We start from the raw sequence: 19,927 nt of genomic DNA, 5'->3' as shown, positions 1-19,927 counted from the left end.
ATTATCATGCCCGTTCAAGACTGAGAAGGATACAAATAAAAAAATAAAGGTATAGAGGGTTAGAAGTACTCTTTAGAGCCCAAATGCAAGACACTGAACACCTCCTACTGCCTATAAGGAGAGCGAGTGTGATTTTTTTTTAAGTGCAGCAATGATCCAACACCTCCTCAATCCCCTCCCTCAGGGCTCTCTCCTCCGGTCCACTGTTGCAGTATCTTGTTGTGCTGGACCATGAGATACCAGCCCATCCCGGAGTATCACAAACAGCCCACAGCACCCCCTCTCTATTTCAAGCCACCTTCATGTTGAAACATTTGCTTCTCCTCACCACCACAGAAAAAGAAAAGCCTCCAGTGTTTCGTGTATTTGCTTTAAATGGAGCTCAAATGACATCACATTGCTGCAGTGCTGCACTGTCCATGAAAGGTGTCAGTCGTTTCCTCTGATATCAAGAATTTGTCCACTGGCCACTTGGCTCTGCTCTGCTCCAGACATCATGGCGTGACCAAATGTATTCTTTTATAGCGGGCTCGTGTTACGCAGGTGGACGCCTGCATGAAGAGTAGAGGCGCATTTTCAAAGGTTGCCTGTTCTCTGGGACACAGCAAGATTTCCTGCCACATCCCGCCCGAAGAAATCGACCGCATTGCTTTGTAGAAAGAGCGGACGGACCAAGTCGTGTATGAAAACTAATTGCTCGCATGGGTACGCATAGTGTTAGAGGAGAAAGAGAGAGAGCGAGAAAAAACAGTATCAGTGCATGGGTGGGATTCCTTCATTGCGCTTCAGATAGGGGAAGTTATGGCAACAAACGTCTACAGTGAAGGTAAATACATGTCAGGAAATTAGGCACGATAAGTGCGCTGTAGTGCTGTAATTAACAGAAACCCGGTGTTGGTGGAGACTTTTCCGACCTTTGCTGTTTTTGATTGACTTGAAGCCCGAATTTGACGCCAACCTTCAACCGTGTGAGGCTTCTTTTTTTTTCTTTTTTTTCAGGAGTGCAACCTATCGCTTCAAAAAGAGCCCCATGCTGCAGTTCTCCATCCCGACACCATCTGTACTGCAATTCATCACAGGCGTGAGATTTATTGGAAATTTAATCCATCGTTCCTCCGCGTTACAAACCCGTATGCGGGGGACCTGCTACGACCACGTACTCACGCTTTAACCCATTTGAAGACGGCTCGGACGCAACACTCGGACCCCCCTGAGCTTCTGGATTCAGAGATTTCAACCTAATTATATTCTGCCCTGCCTTCGAGCCCTAATCGGATCGTACTGGGATTTTAGGTGGGGTTTTATCCCGATGCAGGTAACTGGGAAGGACTGTCTCTTGTTGATGACACTTAAGCAGCAGATTGTCGCTCATTGGGTCCCTTGGATTTTTGCAGCACAAGCCTGACCAGCGTAACAAGAAGGGTTTTACACCTGAATTTGGAATAAATGAACTCTCGTCGCCATCCGAGTTTTGTTGTGAATTTATCCGCTGAGACAAGTGTGTGGACAGCGAAATCATGTGCATTGGGATCAAGCCTTTGGCTTCTGCTATATTAGTCCCAGTTCCACTTCTGGTAAGTCTCTCAGACTTGGTGAGAAATGTAAATTAGACTTTTGCAGCTGTGACACATACGTGGGTGCAATGTGATGAGCTAAATGGTGTCCAGATCTCTGATGTGCGATTGTGCAAACTAAATATAGAATAATAGGCCTCCGGTATCTATCTATCTATCTATCTATCTATCTATCTATCTATCTATCTATCTATCTATCTATCTATCTATCAAATCATTTATGTATCTTGATGCATAATGTGCAAGTCTTTCTAGGCTATTCACAGTAGTCTGCTGGATAATATGGTATAAACCTGTCTGGCAGAGATGTCTTCATGTTACTTGAGATATCCAGTTCTCACGTGGTTGTTAGTGCTGTTATATCTGATAGACTGAGTCCGATGGGCTCACAACAGCTCTGTCATAGGGCTGACAGAGCTCCTAACTGCAATGAAGACGGTTAAACAGTGACACAAGAGTTGAATTCCCACAGACAGAAGCGCGTGTGGAAATGGCCCGGGTGTGTCTGCATCAGCACCACTCAGAGACCAAGAGTTTTCATAAATTAGCAGCAGCTGCTGGAATTCTCCCATCAGGGTAAATTGCACTGATTGCTCAGAGAGTGGACCGTCTTACACTGGAGCCACAGAGCCTGAACCATCAGGAAACTTATAACTGCATTGTTAACTTGCAAGTTTAAAAAACATTCGGCCAGATGATGAATTTGTATAATGAGTAGAGGCCTTTTCAGGATGTGTGCACTGTATATTATTCTACTCCTGACCTTTGTTTTGGCAAATCAGCTAATCAGGTTTAGAAATGATGAAGGGATACAGAAGCACTGATGCAGCATTCTAATGATCTCATGGGCACTGTGAGTGAATTCTGCCTATAATGGTTGCAGCTGGAATTTTCAGCCCCTCTCATCATTTTCCAGTTACTTTATAATCACTGACTTTTTAGACTCAATGGAGTGGCTATCCCAATTTTTGCTTCAGAGGTCAGCATTTGTCCCTGAAATATCTATTTATCACTCAGAGGACATCACTTACAGCTTGCAGGAAAAATGAGAACTCACGATGCCTGCATGGAGGTATAGAGGTTGTAAATCAGTTAGATTGAGGTGGGGTTAAATTGTCAATATCTTTCACTAAAGTCAAGTGAACATTCCTCGTATAGCCCCGCTTAATCCACACAATACCTTCTAAGACTTCCCCTGGGATACATGTAGACATTGGACAGCTGTGTGGCTACATTAGGGCAGGCAGTGAGTGTTACTGCAGCTTGCAGTGCTATTGGAAAACACTGACTGCCAGCTGTATCTATGGTATACACCCTCCTTTAGCATGTATGTTCCTACATGACAGAGCACCCACCTTTTTCACAGCTGTCAACTGCAGTAAAGTGAAAAAATAACAGCTGTCATAAAGGAATTATACCATAGTCTGACAGATGACTAAAGGCAATAAAATACTGTACTGTATTTGTCATGTAAGGCTTTTATTGTAAGAAGAGCACAAACAGCTGTCTTAAGGGCTTGACTCACTCTTATTGTTTAGTTTGAAGTAAAGATTTAACCCTGTGTTTTTTGGCAAAAAGCAAATTGAAATGATGTTTGGTTAAAACTGTGCATCATACAAGTTTTGACATAAGAGACTTGAGAAGTCTCCTTTATCAGAGGTTAATGAGGTTTCTTCTTTGGAGGGTTGATACCCTTGAGCTTCATAGGATTTGTGATTTGAATTAGCAGTGCATGAAGCAGGGTTCTTATGTATTTAAATGCCTTTTTTACTAGCTGTGTGCGTTGCAGTAAGTGGTGATGATCATGTCTTGTCAGTTTACTTGTCAGCGTGTTGCAGGATGTTACAGCAGAAGCTCAGAGCATTTGCTGTCATGTGTTTGCCTAATGAAATCAGACAGGATGGTCATTATCATTATCATGCATTATTGCCAACACTTCCATGTTCAGCAATGCTAATGCAGGCAGTAAACTGCTGCAGAACAAATTAATATCTCAGCAGGTAATGCCATAAAAAGAAAGTTACAGTGACATGTGTGCTGAGTTTTTTGTTTTTTTTATTACTATTTTGCTTTCTAGGTTGCTATATGCAGGCTGAGAGGTTAGATTAATGAGGTCTCTCTGCCTTGCCATTCTGTTGCATTGTGTTACAGCAGCTGCTCATGGTGCTGGTGTCATGTGTTAGCATTATGAAATCAGGACCAGTGGTGGGTTATCAGCCACTGCAGGAATGAGAGCAAACACAAGCTATTGATCTGTATTCAGGACTATAAAAGACTGTATAGGGCAGACATGTATTTGTTCTCTATACAAGGTATATTAAAATAGCCCTTTACAGTGAGTCATGTTCTCAGCTTGACATTTTCAAAATGCACACATTTGTTGAAAAGATTACTTTTTCCAAGATACTCTAAGCTATCAATCTAAGAGTTAAAATAGTGGTGTAAGTAGTGACTTTTGGCATGATTTTAGTCATTTCTTTCCACAGCTATGTACCGTATCATGGAGACATATGATATTGTGGGCTGATTCCAGCATCGACTAACATGTTTTTCGACAAAAAAAAAAAGCAGTATCGTTACATTTTATTTAAGGAAACAAAGAGCAAGAAAAGTTTTTGGGGATAATATTGTGCATATCTCGAGAGAAATAAATGGTGTCAGAGAGTTAGAGAAAACTCCTCTACCCTCTTGATCATTTTTCTTGAAGTTTGGATTTTGCATGCAGAAAAGAACCAGTAAAGAAAAGTGAAAAGTACCAATTAAGTTGTTATTGGTCAAAAGAATGAGATAGATGTTTCTCCCAAGGCAAGTCAAGTTATTTAGCACTCGAGATGCATGAAAAAGGTTCGAGAAATGGCATAATTACAACTAGCCACAAAGATCAAAGGAGTAGCCACCAAAGCACTGAAGCAATTAAACTAGAGCTGCTCTTGGATTTTATATTTGAGCGAGTAACAAAGTGCCAAAAAAAGCAGTGGGGCTCTCAAAGGAGGAAATGCAGGTAAATAACATACAGGCCTTGAGATGCATAAAACACTTTTGAACTTTGCGGCATGATGGATTTCAACAGGGAGAAAATACAAGAGCAAAAAAACATATTAAACTTAATGCCCACTGCAGTAAGTTGTTAAACAGCTTTTGGTGCTTATTTTAGATGTATAATTTATTCCATAGACATTACTTCTTTTTTGCTCATCAGCACACGGTGTATTATGCTGCAGTGTGTTGAGGACACAAAACAGGTTTTTGTGCAGAAAGCTGATGTTCCTCCACTACAAGAAGGTCCTAACTCCTGGGTTTGTCTGCATGCAAGAAGCAAGATTTAAACATTACCTGTTTGAAGGTGAATGTGACTTTAGTAGCTTAGATGTTTGACCTGTCCAAAATGTACTCTGTGAATCTGCTGTTGCATGCTGGGATGTGTCCCCTGTGATTGTGAAAAGGACAAGCAGCACATATAGTCTCTTATTTGCTAAGATAGTTTGTTTTTTTTACTTTAGTTGTGTGACTAAAAATACATCACAATCAAAAGTTAATAGATTGAATTTGAAAAAAAGTCCTTTAAAAGCAGAGCAGGTGAAAACTGGCTAAAGCATTTCAAAAGCACAATTTAAAGGTGCAGAAGTCAGAGTAGCAAGACTTTGTAGCTTTTGCACTTGGTCATTTTTGATATCTCTTAAGAGCATTTGTATTCTGACTTGGTAACCTTTGGAAGTCATGATTGCGCCAATTCTCGTTTTACCCTGAAGGCTTTTAGCCTCTCGCATCTGCGTAGTAAGTCTCAATAAGAAGAGCTGTCATTTATTGTCAAGGAGTGTGAATCTGTGTCTGCAGTGCACTTGTTAACATTGCCGATGTTTTTTTTCTGACAAATAACTGATGAAAAGGGTAGGTACAAGAGGCTCTGGTTGTTAAAGACTGACCTGCTTTGTGCTCTGTAACATGCAAAATGTAGTAACAAGGTGCAAGGGAGAAGATACTGTGGGTTGTGATATAGAGGGAAGCAGTGGATAGTCATTTTGAGGGCGGCTAACTGTCTAGCAGAAGCATACAGATTCATAAAAGAATTCATAAGGTGGTGAGAGAGCCAATTCCTTCAGGAATATTGTGGATGAATATGGTCAAGCTGATCCCAGTGGTATGCAGCAGTTATAATCCAAGCATAGCATATTCCACCTGTCTGGAGCAGCCAAATCCTTCAATTGGAAAAATGCTTATAACCTACTATGGAGCACATGGCATCTAAACTGCAGAGGCGCATCACTGCATAGTACCAGCCAGTTGCCCGTTCCTTCTGATGACTCAGAATATTATTGGTGACATCTATCTCCCTCAAGAAACAGTGCTGTGCAGTCGTCCTGCCACATGTGGCAGCCTTAAACTGTTGCACTCGACACTGCGTGTCAGAGCCTCTAAATGGTCATTTAGATGAAGAAATGTGATATCATTGTGCAAACCAGAAAAAAGCACTAGTGTAGAATAATAGCAAACCTCCAGCTTCTAGTATTTTGCTGTTTACTTGAAGGTGACATTGATTTAGATAATGCTTTCAGCAGCTGCATCTGGTCCTATTGATCAATATCTTCTACTAGAACAGCATTTCACTTTGGCTCTCTTGAGCAAGCCAATTAAGGGAGCTACATGCTCTCATACAGAATTTGAAATGTGCACAAACACTATCATCCCCACAGTGCCATTAAATAATGCATAAGGACAATATATTATTGTGCTGTGCCTACTAACACAGGTCTTGCTGGTCCTGTTAAGACTTTCTCCTCTGAACTCAGAAACACTGGCCAAAATTTAGTGCCTTTAATGCACTATTCAATCTTGACCGATGATGCATTAGGAAAAAGACGAATTACTCCTCCCGAATATGCCACTGTGATGAGAGATCATTCGCTGCTTACTTATTGATTTGTTTGTCAGAAAGTCGTATGGTGTGCTCTTCATCAGCCTGCACCAGCCTCACTGGAGATGTGTGGCTGTGCTGCCTATTAAAGGCTGGAACACTACAAAAGCATTAACTGTTCTAGTGAAGTGATCGGTTAAGAGCCAGTGCAACAAAACAAGGATTCTGTGAAAAATATCTTGTCACTGACCATATTTTCTTCTAGTTGTCTTTTCCAAGTTTCTTTGCATGCTGTTCCAGGACAGATGTGGGTGGTGAATAAGGTTCTCTTCATGCGCTTTGATGATGTGCAAAATAAGAAATAGCATAAATCTAGTTTCTTTCATTTCCCCCCCTTTTTAATACTTAAAGTGCTTTCTGAGTTTTGAGAGATTTACGATCACACATCTTGATTTCATGCTTTGATAGCTGACAAACAACAGCAGAAAAATCCAGCTCACCTTGACTAAATCTCTTCTTAGTCTTGTTGTCTGCAAGCAGAAATTCACAGGACTATTGCTGCATCTAACTAGGAGAGATCATCACACAAAAGCACTGCTTAAACGAGATGGAAACTATATTAGCTCAAAGAAACAGCAGCAGCAGCAGAACATCACGAATTTGGCCTGACTCCATGAAATAAGTTTTACTTTGCTGCACTCTTTGGTGAATGTGTTATTTGATATTTATTTAATATGCACACACGATCCACAAACAGATAATTTACCGCCTTGGGCTTTTTGTGTGAAACAAAAAATCAACGTAGCAGGTTTTTTTTCAAGGTGTGGTGCGCTATATTTGTGTAAAACTGCAGCTTATTGCTGTTTAAATCTTTGAGATCCTTGAAAGCTTTATAACGCTGAAATACAGAGAGCATTCCCAGCAGAATAGATTGAATGTACAGCAAGGCAGAATTGCTGCCCAAATAATTATTGATCATTGGTTTCTGAGAGTTTCCTTATGTTGTTTGTAGGTTAAATATTTACAATACCTGCTTTTATTTATTTATGTGCCTTTAAAAAAGAACTGTCAAGAATGTGCGAAAGAAAGACTTATCATAGTCTGCTTTCTAAAGTTTCTGCGCAGTGTGGTCGATTTATTTGGCCCTGCTTTTCTTCAAGTAAGCAGTATAACACTTTGATCATCACATTGTTGCACATACATGAGCAGAAGGACAGTTAAATAGTGTCTTGCTGACACCGAGTGTAATCTCTAGCCGAGGACATCTATTCCTCAAACCAACATTATGGGATCTTTCCATCCTTTCCAAATTATTCACTGAAGTTCACCTGTTAATTACAAGACGATTTGCTGCTGTACTGATTCCAACAGAGAGTTATTTTCAGCAACTTAATTTTGGTAATCCTCATGTGCTCCTTTCTTGTGACTGATTTTTCTATCTCTGGAAGATACCCAGCTTTTCCCATGAAACCAAATGACTGTTTAGTGGGCCATTTAAAGCCTGCAGAGCATTAAATCTTCACGTGTCACATGCATTCATGTGTTGCATGTACTGGATGATTGATCCTGCTGTGTGTAGCACAGAATAGCATATTGTAATTTACATGGTATAGCGCTAGGGTTTTTTTGTTGTTGGGTGAATCAGCACCAATTCTGTCTTTCTGTGGTTACAGCTATCTGCTATTTGTCAGGAGCAGATGTTAGGCATGCCTTACAAGGTAAAACTAAAGCAGTACTCAAGCAAGTTATATATGTAGGCTAAAGAATAAAAACATAAACTTGTGACTGAGAATTGACGCATATACAACATACAATACAATATACATAAAACGCACATTGTCCATTATTTTATGCAAAAACAATATCAGTTGACCCTAACTCTGTTTAATAATAGAAGATGACATGTTTTGTTCTCTTTGTATCAAACTGTGACTTTAAATCCCACTAGTGCCACAATTTTAAATTTTACAAACAGTGTGCAAAACAGTTTTTTTCTGAAAAGCCTTTTTTCCCCGGTTGTTTTCGAAGATATTTCTGAAGCGGTTCCACCATCATTCACAATTAATTTTTGTTTTATGCAGCTGAGAACAGATCCTCTACCTCCTTTTTCTTTGATCATTTCATTTTCAGAAAAGGGCTCAACACTGCACTCAAAAATCAAACATTTTCTAGGAGGCATTCAGATTCTTGTGAGTTTACCTCATTCTGTCACATTCCCGAGTATAATTTGGGAGTTCTTTGACCATTTATTGGTCCTAGTATTTTACTTTGAATTTAAACCATATGATGATTGTATAAAGCTTTAGTAATTCCTCCAAATGCCCCAAAATGTTTATAAATGTTTGTGCCTGTTGTCTAGATACTCTTCCATTTATCCTTGGCGTCTCTGCCACTCTAGTGTATTAACCTGCTTTTGTTTATTTGTACATATTGGCATGACTAACTTTGGATAGTGATTCTTGAGACTATAAACACAGCAGTAGTAAGTTTTACTCATCCCATAGTAATCTTTCAGAAAACCAAAACTTGCATTTGTGGAAAAGTAAAAAAAAAAAAAAATAATAATAACAAAGAGAATTTCTGTCAAAACCTTTTCAAGGACATTTCTATCCTTTAGTAGGGCACTAAGAGTACCTCAAAGAATTTTATTTCTTTTGGAACAAAGCCTCATCTTAAGTGGCTCAAGTGTACACTTCCTTTGCATAGTTACTGCTAAACAAAATGCAGCTCAGTCAAATATAGTATAGAACAGCCTATAACAGCACAATCTTTGTGTTTAAGGTTTGTGGAAGGACAACTTATTATAGGTGTCAGGGGTTAAAGTGGAATTTATGCCAGGATGCTTTTTGGCGTAAGACCAAAAAGCAGCAGTGACAGGCAAAATATTTGCACATAAAAAGGCCTCCCGTTGAACCAAAGAGTATCTATGCTTTAAAGAATAATCCTCTGAATGTGACTGTAAGAACAGTGGAGTCCAGTCATTAAAAAAACACAAACATCTAAAGGAAATTCATTTAAATTCAGCCTTATTTTAAATACGCTCAGACATTAATGATGTTATTTATTGGAAATGATCAAACTGACTAATTTTAATTGCTTTCACATTCTGCAATTTTGACCTGAATTGGAGACTGACATGAAGCTCAACCTAATATATTGCTAGCTTATTTCAAATAGGCCAACGACGTGTTTGAAAAATAGTAAAAATCAACATTTATGTTGTTCCGGAAGAATATGTGACCTTTTGATATTGAGTTATGAAACAAAAATAGGTCTATGTCCCTGCCCTATTTCTCTCGCTGCCTTGTCGTCCATTTATCAATATGTTATTTGGAGGAATAAGATCTGAAAGATTCGATCACCCTGTCCTACTGGCAATAACCAATACCACTGTCATTGGGGCCAAATAGGGGAAGGATAAATGTGCACTCCATTAAGGTAGTGTTGACTGCCCTCCATAATGCATGCTGTATGGACCAAATACAAAAAAAACCACAACAACAGTGCTGTCTCACTAATGCCAGTGAGAGAGAAACCCACACATACACTGAGGAATATTTTCCTACTTTCATGTAGAGAAAGAAGGTAGGCCATATCAGCAGGAGAACCTTGTTCACATGCAATGACTTATTTAGCTGTAATTAAATCGTAATTAGTGGCCATATGTGGAGGGATATCAGCTGAACAGCTAACAAGTCATAACAGTTGCTGTGTTGTTGTTTTTTAAAACTTGTTTTCCTCTGGCCTGTAGTTGTAGGAACTTCTCCCTTTGTTTTTAAATGTGTGTAAAATGGCTCACCTGCTTCTCCCCATTCCTCACTGTTCACACACAGAGTGCAGTCTTTCACTGACAAAGACAGACGCCCATTGAAAAAAAAGGGTTTAGGAGAGGAGATAAAGTAGTGCCTCTGCACGTGCACATTCATTTCAAAGGTTGCAGTGTTGCACGAATTAGTGCGCGTGTGCAAGTTCCCACACATGAGTGTTGGTTAAATGTGGAAATACTGACATGAGACCAGAGTGAGGCTGATTACATTTATGAATGTAAAAATAACAACAATATTCATTATATTAACAATAATGGCCAAACAAGGGGCAATAAGAGCAATCACTCTCACTATTTTTGATCCTTGAAATCATCAAGCCTAGCTACAACACCCAGCTCAAATAACCTCTGGATATAATAACTTTTATTATTAACCTTTGCTCACCTTATTTTTATCTCTTTTTTTTTTTCATTAAAGCTCTTAACAGTAAATCTAGTGTGTTTTGGGGGCAAACTGTTATCAGAACAGTTGACAACAAAACTTAACTAATAGTAAAGAGCCAGTCAAAGGAAACATTAACAGACAAGACTCAAAATATAGTCTTTTTGGCCAAAATTGTGGCATGCTTGTGGCACTTCTTCCCATCTACCTGCTACCGGGGGAAACACTTCAGGAACACTTGGGTTGTTTCATGCGTCAGGGACAAACAGCATCGATTTGATGGCTTAGTTGGAGGTGTTGTTGGTCTACCCCGTTCATTGAGTGGCAAGCAGTGGGGGGTGTTTGCACATGTGCAGTATTGTTGTTGGGATTGTTACTAAGATGGAGACTGCATTGTTTGACAGAAAAAAATAGATGTATTGTAATTTTGTCCAAAGATGTTGTGGTTATAAAAACATGATCAGGATTAATGACTTTAATTAAAATTTCCAGAGTCCACAAAGTGTTTTTAGGAAAGCCCCAGTTGACTTACTGTTTCTTTTAACTATAAAGTGTGAATGTCTGTTGTGGCCTATATAACTTAAAATTTGTTCAAGGTAATGAGTTGAATCTAGCAAATCCAGCACATCGCTTGGACACTTGTAGTCACCTCAGTGCTGGGATGATCAGGCTCTGCCACTTGTCTTTATCTGACCTGATGATGTTGTCATAAATATGAATGATGTACTCAGACAAAGGCTTTTCTTTCACTAAATATGTGCAGGGACTGATTTTTATTAATGGCAATATTGCACGCAAATCCTGCTTTCTTAAAATATTAATATATTTCTGGAGTCATGATAAATCATAGCACTACCAGTGGACTAGTAGTGTGTGTTTTTTTGTTTTTTGTTTTGTTTTGTTTTTTATGCTTACATAAGATGTATCAGCTGAAGGATGGGTCATTTGCGTGCCATTTTCTCAATTCAGTGTTTTGTGATGCAGGGAATCATTTGTAAGGGCCTGCACTCAGGGCAGGTGGGTGACATTGACTTACATGAGATGTGAAGTGGAAAAACAAAAGCTACACCAACTCAAACTTCACTGTTGGGCGAAAAACAGCAGTTGAATCACAGTCTCAACCCTCAGCCTGTCTGTCTGTCTGTCAAGATGCATTGAGACATGCCAACCGAACTCGTGTCAGAGAAAACAGTGCCCGGTAGAAGGTCAGCTGTATATCATGTTCATATGAGCGGCACTGAGACGTGAAACACGATGAAAGCTTTATGGTTTGATAACGACATCAATATACTATGTAGCAAAAATACCAAACAAACCAGCCCAGTAATGGAAAGTGATAATGTTCAAGAGTGATTATCTTCCATCTGGCAGTAGCTGTGTGCTTTAGGTCTTTCGGAGCCATCCGTGCATGCAGTTATTGATGATGCCCTTAGACGGGCTTCAGCAAGATCAGTTGATTAGATTGGTTTGACAAACTACTTTATCCGTTGTGGGACTTGATAGATGATGACTGGATGTAGTCTTTGTTAGCTAGGTGTCTATTGACTAAAAGGACTCCATTTATGGTGGCCAAGATCAGTGCTGTAGGACATTTATAAAGTGTGTCAGCCTTCTTCTGGATTTTTGAATGGATGAATGGTTTAAGACTGCAGTCCTATCATCCATATTTGAACTGTACTGTAAAGACTTGACCTCAGGTTCACCATTCTGCATGAATGCACGCTTCAGAGTTTCCGAACACTTTTTACTGCAGAGTGAGTGGTTTTGCTTAGGAGACCTCAGTGGTAGTGAAAACTTTATTCAATAACTTATGTTGTCATTTCTTTACTCTGATCTGAACACTATGTCGATTTGTCTCACAGTTTGTTTGTACAATCTTCTAAGGATGCAGGGCTTTTGTGTGGTCAAAAAAGATGCAGCATCGAAATCATCCTTTTCTTCTGCTGATAGGTTTATATGATATTTATTGTCTTGCAAGACAATAATGTCTTTTCGAGCTGGACAGCAAAAACAAACAAAAAGAAAAACACCCAACACGAAAAACGAAATAAAGAAAAGAAAATCTAACTTTTCAGCTTCCAGGAGTCTACAGTGATGAGACTTTTCTCCAAGGTACTTGGCTTAACATGATATGATATACTGTAAAGACAAACAGTCCTTTCAAATGTTTGCAGAAAAATTGCAAATAACTGTTTAGCCTTTTACATATGAGTGGAGTATTTGCATGCTTCTTATCTTGCATTGTTCAGCAAAACTTGAGGCCTTTTGTCCCTCCCCTATATTGAAAGCAATTGCTGATTGATCAGTCAGTGACTGAGGGCTGCTTTGTTCTTATAAAATGTGCATGGAAAAATCACACTCAGGCTCTAGTCAGCTTGTTTTTCCAGTTGATCAACTTTGTCAATCATTTTGGCTCTAAATGAAGTTACTAACACAAAAGAAATTAACCAGATCTTTCTAATAAGAAGTTGCTTATGTGGTGCTGAAAATTATTTTACTGATTATTGAAAAACTCTTCTTCTTTTATATCAAGAAGTTATACAAATATCTATTGTTAATGGCAAATAGGTTTGAAATCTTTGTTCTTATGCCAAACCAAGGAACGGCTCAGTTCCTTTTTCAGTATAGTCTTAATTATCATAGCTGTAACTTCGGAAAGTAGACACTGAGACATCTGTCTCTCTAGTTTTAATAGCTTTGGAAAGATCATGAATCTCAAGAAAAAGATTGTCCTACAGAGGTAATATCACATGAATTTAAGGATTATGTTGCTGTTGGTGTATCTATTTTTTAATCATCCTTTTTAATTTAACCTTTATTTAACCAGGAAGATCACAATGAGATTAAAAACCTCTTTTTCAAGGGAGACCTGGCCAAGATAGGCAGCAGCAAGTATCTCACATTTGCAACAATTACACAATTAAAAACAGGCAACAACATCACACACAAAAAAAGAAAATAATAAAATTCGATTTGGGAATATTTAGTGGTTAAGCTAAAAAAAAAAAAAGTCAATATCGGCAACAACTGTCGTCTCGGTTTGGCCTCTGTAACCTTCCCTTGCTCAGGTAAAGCTTCTGTATATGACACAAATCCAGTGCAGTGGTGAAATGCTGCATGTTAATATGATGGAAGGAGAAAGCTAAAATGCCCATTCCTTTGTTTCATACTTTGTTTATTTTGCTGGATGATTGGGTGCTGCTTTGTGCTTAGTGCGTGTCTCAGAGGAAATAAAGCTCCATTTCAGGATGAAAAAGAGATAACGTCTAAGAAATCCTCAAACTGAAAGAGCTCATGGCATTCGCTCAGTAATAGCAGATGGATACCCCTTTGATCCACGGTTAGGCAGGAAAAGTCGATTGAGTGACTGTGATAAGACGTTCAGCAGTTAAGCACTTCTATTGTATCTTGACTTGACTGTATTTAGAGTACACGGGCATTTTTCTAACACTCTTGTTTAAATAGGGGATCAAAATGGAATTACAACGTAAAGTACACATATACTCATTGTCCAGTTTTTATTTGAAGTTTCTCTACTCTTCTTTTTCTCTTTAGAAATATCTCAAATTATTGTGTTATAGAGTCAGCAAGGTGCTGAAGAAGCACTTCTCAAAGAACACACTGAAATTGAGGAGTCTGAGATAATGTGAGCTTTGTGACAGGAGTGCCATCCTGCTAAAAGTACCGATTAGAAAATGTTTCCCCTTAAATGTCCTAATCTGTGAGGCACCATTTTCTTAGCAGTACGAAATAGGAAAACTGTTGCCTTAATATTTCTGGTATTAGGAGAAGAGCAGATAGTGTGAGAACTTATCATTACTCTGGTTTTATATAATTTAGCTCTGTTCCTGTTTAATGTGGGGCTTTGGTAGCAATCTTTAGTTTGCACTAAGAGGCCCAAAGTGTGCCAACAAGGTAGATATTAGATTAAGCTAAATTCCAACTTTACTATCTGAATACCGAATCACATTTGTTTAGTTTTTTGTCCACTGTGCAATTTTGTTTTGCTTATACACAGCATAATCTCAGTGTTAAGCTGACAGTTATGGTACCCAGTGTAGTTTTCTGCAGCTGAAGACTGGTTATTTGAGTTACTGTTGGTTTTCTATCTCCAAACAGCCTAGCCATTCTTTTACGTCCTGTGCCATCAACACTGCATTTTTTTTTTTAGCAGTCTTTTCCCTTTTTTACACCGTTCCCACAACACCTTGTGATGGCTGTGTGTGAAAATCCCATCTGAGCAGCAGTTTTCGAAATAGGAAAACCAGTTACTGCACAGTCAAAGTCACTTACAGCTTTTTTTTCACCGCTATTCTAATGCTGGTTTGAATTTTAGCAGATACTCTTGAGCTTAATTGTGTAAAAACATGAATCGCATGTATCACATTACCGAGAAGATTTGAGAGGACCGTGTCTTCATCTGAAATGCGGAGTACGTTAAAACCTTTAACGGTCAGGTTCAATCATGAAATTACAGAATTCCTCATGAATATCTTTATTGCTGTGAAAGACTTTGAATTTTGACATGTCAGTAATTTTGAGATTAGACAGCCGAACAAGTGAGATGCTTGGCAGCTGGCTGTCACTTGTGCAGCTCTGTTGGAACTGACTTCATTATATTAGACGGTGAAATCTGCTGTGCATTGTACAGCCTTCAGTGGCTTTCCATGTAATCGTAACAAATAAGCACCAGATCGTTCAGTTTGAAATCATACATTAAAGAAATCGTAGAGGTTATAATGCTGATGTCCACAGAATTCACTTATAGTGTGACCTGATAAAGATACTTTTTAGTCTGCTTGAAAAACTACAAAACTCCTATTGGAATATTGTGAGAAGCCAGAGCTTTGAGCAGATTTCCTTCCTGAAACTCCCCAATCACTTGAGCTTGTTGACAATGCCATTTGCTTTTTCACTTGTGTTGCATTGTGGCTCACCTTCTCCGTTTCCCTTCCTTTGTAAGCTTGTTGATAAGACACGTTGGTCTTATTTGTTGTGTTGCCATGGCTGCAAACATCTCTCAAACCTATTAGGTATTCGTGGCATCCTGGTGGCTCAGCTGGATAAAGTGTGTGTCATGTAATCATCATATAGTGTGCTGGAGTGCAGCAAAATCACTACGATACATATATCTTTTATACTTTTCTTTCTGTCCATTCTTTTCCACTATATTTTAAACGTAAAATGTTGCAAGTGGAAGTTGACCATATATGGAAAAAAGGCTTATTGTAGCAAACGCTGTAAGGCCTTTCAAAGAAGGTAATGCGTTGGCAAACCATGACACTTTAAATCAGCCATCCTTTTCAATTAAATATGCAATAAAGAGACTTGAAGGTATAAAAAAAGTCTTCTCAAAACAGATGCACCCTTGTGTTTGACTTGAGGGGTACTGTTTCTCTCAGCATGGTTCTCATCTAATCGGATGCCTAACATATGGCTGATGAGCCTACAGCACATTCTGATCCAAGCACACTTAATAGGTTCCAAATGATTTGGCTCTAGGTAAAATACCTTGTGTGGTAGCGAGGCCTATTACGCTGTAGATCACTTGATACAAACAGAGTTCTACTGTGGCACTGACGGTCCCTCCCACAGCCTCGCACTATAATGTTTCTGCTTAGTCAGTGAACACTTGCATCATCCTTACTGTTCATTTAGGTAACTTGATATTTTTAAAATTCAAGAACTGTGAATAGATTAATGAATTGGTTAATGTTAAACTAAGACTGAGCAGTACTGGAAATTCAGCAGTTGAGTGGGACAGCTTCAACAGCTAGGCAAAATTTTAGGCTCCAGAACTTAAGTGCAGATGCCCTGAAAAAAACCCCATCCAAGTGTAGTCACTGCACTATGTCTGTGCGGATTTGTGTATTGGTCTTATTATCAATACATTTTATTAGAGTACAGTGCATTTAATAGCCTGTCTGCCATTTTCTTCCTGCATTCATTTTATAAGCAGCACCACCATGGGGCATTAAGTAGTGGCTCTTTTAAATCAAACTGGTGTCAGAAAGTCTGCATGTTTTAATAAAAATATAATTATTTTCAATATTTGGTGCCAGTGTATTAATGATGTGTATCAAGAGGAAACCATATGATCAATTGCCGCGTGGATATACCGTCCCGCCCGTACTTGACAGGTAGGTTGTTCCAAACATCTTCGACAGATTGTGACAGTTGTCTGGATTAAATCTGTCTCAGTTCCGTCTCCATGCTGTCAATATCAGGGCTCCACCAGACCCATGCCATCTGCTGCGGGACCCCTTGTTCGTCTTGTTACTGAATATGACTCCGGGTCTATATCTGGGGTTGCTACCGTGCTGCAGTATGAATTGGAGCCTGATCAGATGGTGTTGTGTGATGGATATGAATCTAAATAGCCAAAGTGTCTGAAATATCTCTGTAATGTAATGTGATTTTGTTGATGTAAAATCTGCCGCATGTTGATGTTGTTACTGACAGAAGGCAGGTGTGTGCAAGAACCTGTAAACTAAACCAAAGGAACGCAAGTCTCGTAATATTCAGGCCTAATTCAAAGCTGCAAAAACGAAGGAAATGATGGAGAGCTTTCAAAATCATGTTTGAAATAATTTTTTTCGGTTTTGAGTCCTACATAATTTAGCTCAGCTCAGACATTATTACCATCATTTGCCTTCAGAAAACTGAATCGTCTTACACAATGCATATAATGAATGCACTGTTCTGATGCACAGCAGAGAAAGGTGATTTTTTTTTTGTCACTCTTTGGTTTTTTGCATAGTATTTACATCTAATTTGGCTGGCATCACCATAATTTTTATACATATTATGTATATTCATACAAAGTGGTATCTTACTTATACCTAATTTACACCCCATGCACTGCGGCTTTCACCACTTTCCTACTGCCCCCGACGTTAGAATACGAGTACAGATGAAGTTCATTATGATTCCAATAGAAAGGTCTACCTGACTGTTATTCAAATCCATGATTATCTTCCCTGTATGATTTTGTCTTTGTTAGTAACTCTGTCAGTTGTGTTGCATTAGATTACTGTAGAATTTTACACAGACAATTATGTTTACTTTGCGCAACAGTGAACCTCAAAGGTGCTCCAATAGTCTTTCATAAATTAGGTTTTAGGTAATATGCTAATAACCAAAATGAAATTATAAAGTTGTCAGTATGGCAGGTGATGAAGTGGCTCAGCGAGCATTTTTCATACATGGGAAAATCAATGCAGATGTACCAGGAAAAAGAAGCTCGAGCAGGCTTTAGAATATAAATGCAATGAGGTATCTTTGCTGATGGTATGCTGTTACAGACCCATTTGTTATTTTGAAGCTTAGATGCAAGTGTATTTCAGCTGACGAGGAGAATTTCGATCAACTATTTATTTTATTATAAACACAGCACATGCGAAACTTTGAGAAAAAAATCCAGTAACATGTTTTGCTCGTTATAGTGTATTACTGTTTTATCTAACATATTTACAGTCTTCACAAACTCGTAATAACTCCAAAATGATTTGCACAGCGAACCCATTTTCTGGTTTGAGTGAGCAACATAACTGAACAGCACAATCAAAGAAGGTTTTGACTTTGAAGTAACTAAATTAAAATGACAAAAGCACACGGGGAAGCCATATTAAGATGAATAACAATTAACAGTGTGAGTCAGCTCTTTGCAGACAGAAGCCAGCTCTGAATTAGAAGACATACAAGAAATAACTGAAGGATGAAGATATAGTTACAAGACAGTTTAAGCACACAAAATATTGTGATTGACAAAAGCCCAATGTGAGACAACCTGTAGACTAATAAGCATATTGACACTTTTGTCGGGAGCAATCCATAGAGTACATACAATACGTTCCTGCAGGTTTTTTTTTGCTTTTCTTTACTAGGTAATTACACAGCTTCCATGTGTTGCACTGCCCAATTGCCAAATTTATGGTGCTAGGTTCTCATCCCTGGCTGCGTTCCATGAGACGGAGGTTGTCTCTGAATAATTAGCTCAATTTGAGCTTACTCGTTAAGGAGCTTAGGAGTGCTATGAGCTAAAGTATAAGCCGGCTTAGCGAGGTAAGTCTTGTACACTAACTATTGACCATATGTTCTTGTGGTACACGGATACATTTTCAGACTCTTCAATAGGTGGTTTGCTGTGGCCTGATCACCCATTGGATTGAGGTGCTTTCTGAAATTTAAAATTCCACAGACATACCAGGTACCAGTCAAAAAGGGCTGAACTGTCACCCACTACTCCTGGAAGGATTCCAACTTCCACATCCTATAAGAGCCTGAAATAATTTTGGTCCTGTAGGAGTAGTGGTTGGGATTAACACTGTATCAGCCTGCCATGCTCACTGGCAGACATCACTACATGAAACTACTACATGAAACCTGTTTTTGATTGTACTGCTTATGAGAAAGTAATAATCTAGTGACCCTGTATCAGCTTGTCTAAGCTGTGATGGCAATGTCAGTAGGATAAGAAATGTATAATAGTCTTATAGTCCCTGTTGCCTTTTAAAGAGTTCAGATTTTCCAAGCCATTACCTTTGAGAGATGAGCTCCAGTAAAGAGTGAAATATCCTGTTTGAGTGGTGTGTTCCACACCAACATTGGCTCACTCAGAGGGGGACCTTGTTTTTGTCAGTAAATCAACATGGCCTGCGAGTCTTGTGGCTTGCGCACAAGGGAGAATCATTGGCAGGTCCCATCCTTCAGGTTGGAGGACTGTTTCCAATGGTTACCAGGAGTATCACAGACCTGCAAGGTGCTGCAGCAGAGGCCTAGTTACTGTCCATGAAAACCACCTTGTGCAATAGCTACATTTTGAATTTCTAATGTTATTGCAGATCTAATTTGTCCGCAACCACCTATTAAACGGATCAAGAATAGCAAACTTTCTATTTCCAGGAGATGTAGAATTAAGACTTTACCACCATTAGGGGAAATGGTGCATGTCACTATAGTGTACTTCGTAAAGCAAGTGCCAATAAATGGACTCTCTTGTAATTCAGGCAAAGACTTCTTCATCCACCATTTCCCCTTGATATGTTTTTTTTAGGATTGCAATAAAACTCCATCTGTTCTTCCATTTTCAAAGTAGTTCATACAGTGCAACAAAAAAGAAACTCGAGCCTTCGTTTAATGACGGCTGAAAAAGAATTGAAGGAAATATAAAGAGGTGCGCTTCAGACACCTCACAGAAGCAGCCAGTGTAGCAGAGAAAGAGAAGTGTATCCCTGGGTCATTTCATAAAGACTGAACTCAAAGAAAGAACTGGACCACTCATATTCATTTAA

At 38.9% G+C, this 19,927-nt stretch overlaps 1 protein-coding gene across 2 annotated transcripts in view; it reads left to right on the top strand.

Moving 5' to 3' along the window:
* The first annotated feature begins 341 nt into the window (after positions 1-341).
* Positions 342-19,927, top strand: part of lrfn1 (leucine rich repeat and fibronectin type III domain containing 1) — a 131,409-nt gene continuing 111,823 nt past the window's right edge. Inside the window, exons 1-2 of one of the 2 annotated variants that reach the window (XM_013912469.1) lie at positions 342-826; positions 1,000-1,574. The gene's annotated coding sequence lies outside the window, so the exon portion shown is untranslated. Of the gene's footprint in view, positions 1,575-19,927 lie in introns of both variants that reach the window. The other variant, XM_005739352.1, reaches the window with a different exon arrangement.

The sequence above is a fragment of the Pundamilia nyererei genome, unplaced genomic scaffold (assembly GCF_000239375.1).
Source record: "Pundamilia nyererei isolate P.nyererei 1_Seehausen unplaced genomic scaffold, PunNye1.0 scaffold00091, whole genome shotgun sequence".
NCBI classification, from domain to species: Eukaryota; Metazoa; Chordata; class Actinopteri; order Cichliformes; family Cichlidae; genus Pundamilia; species Pundamilia nyererei.
The sequence above is the reverse complement of the archived record's forward strand: the minus strand, read 5'-3'. Positions and strand labels throughout refer to the sequence as shown.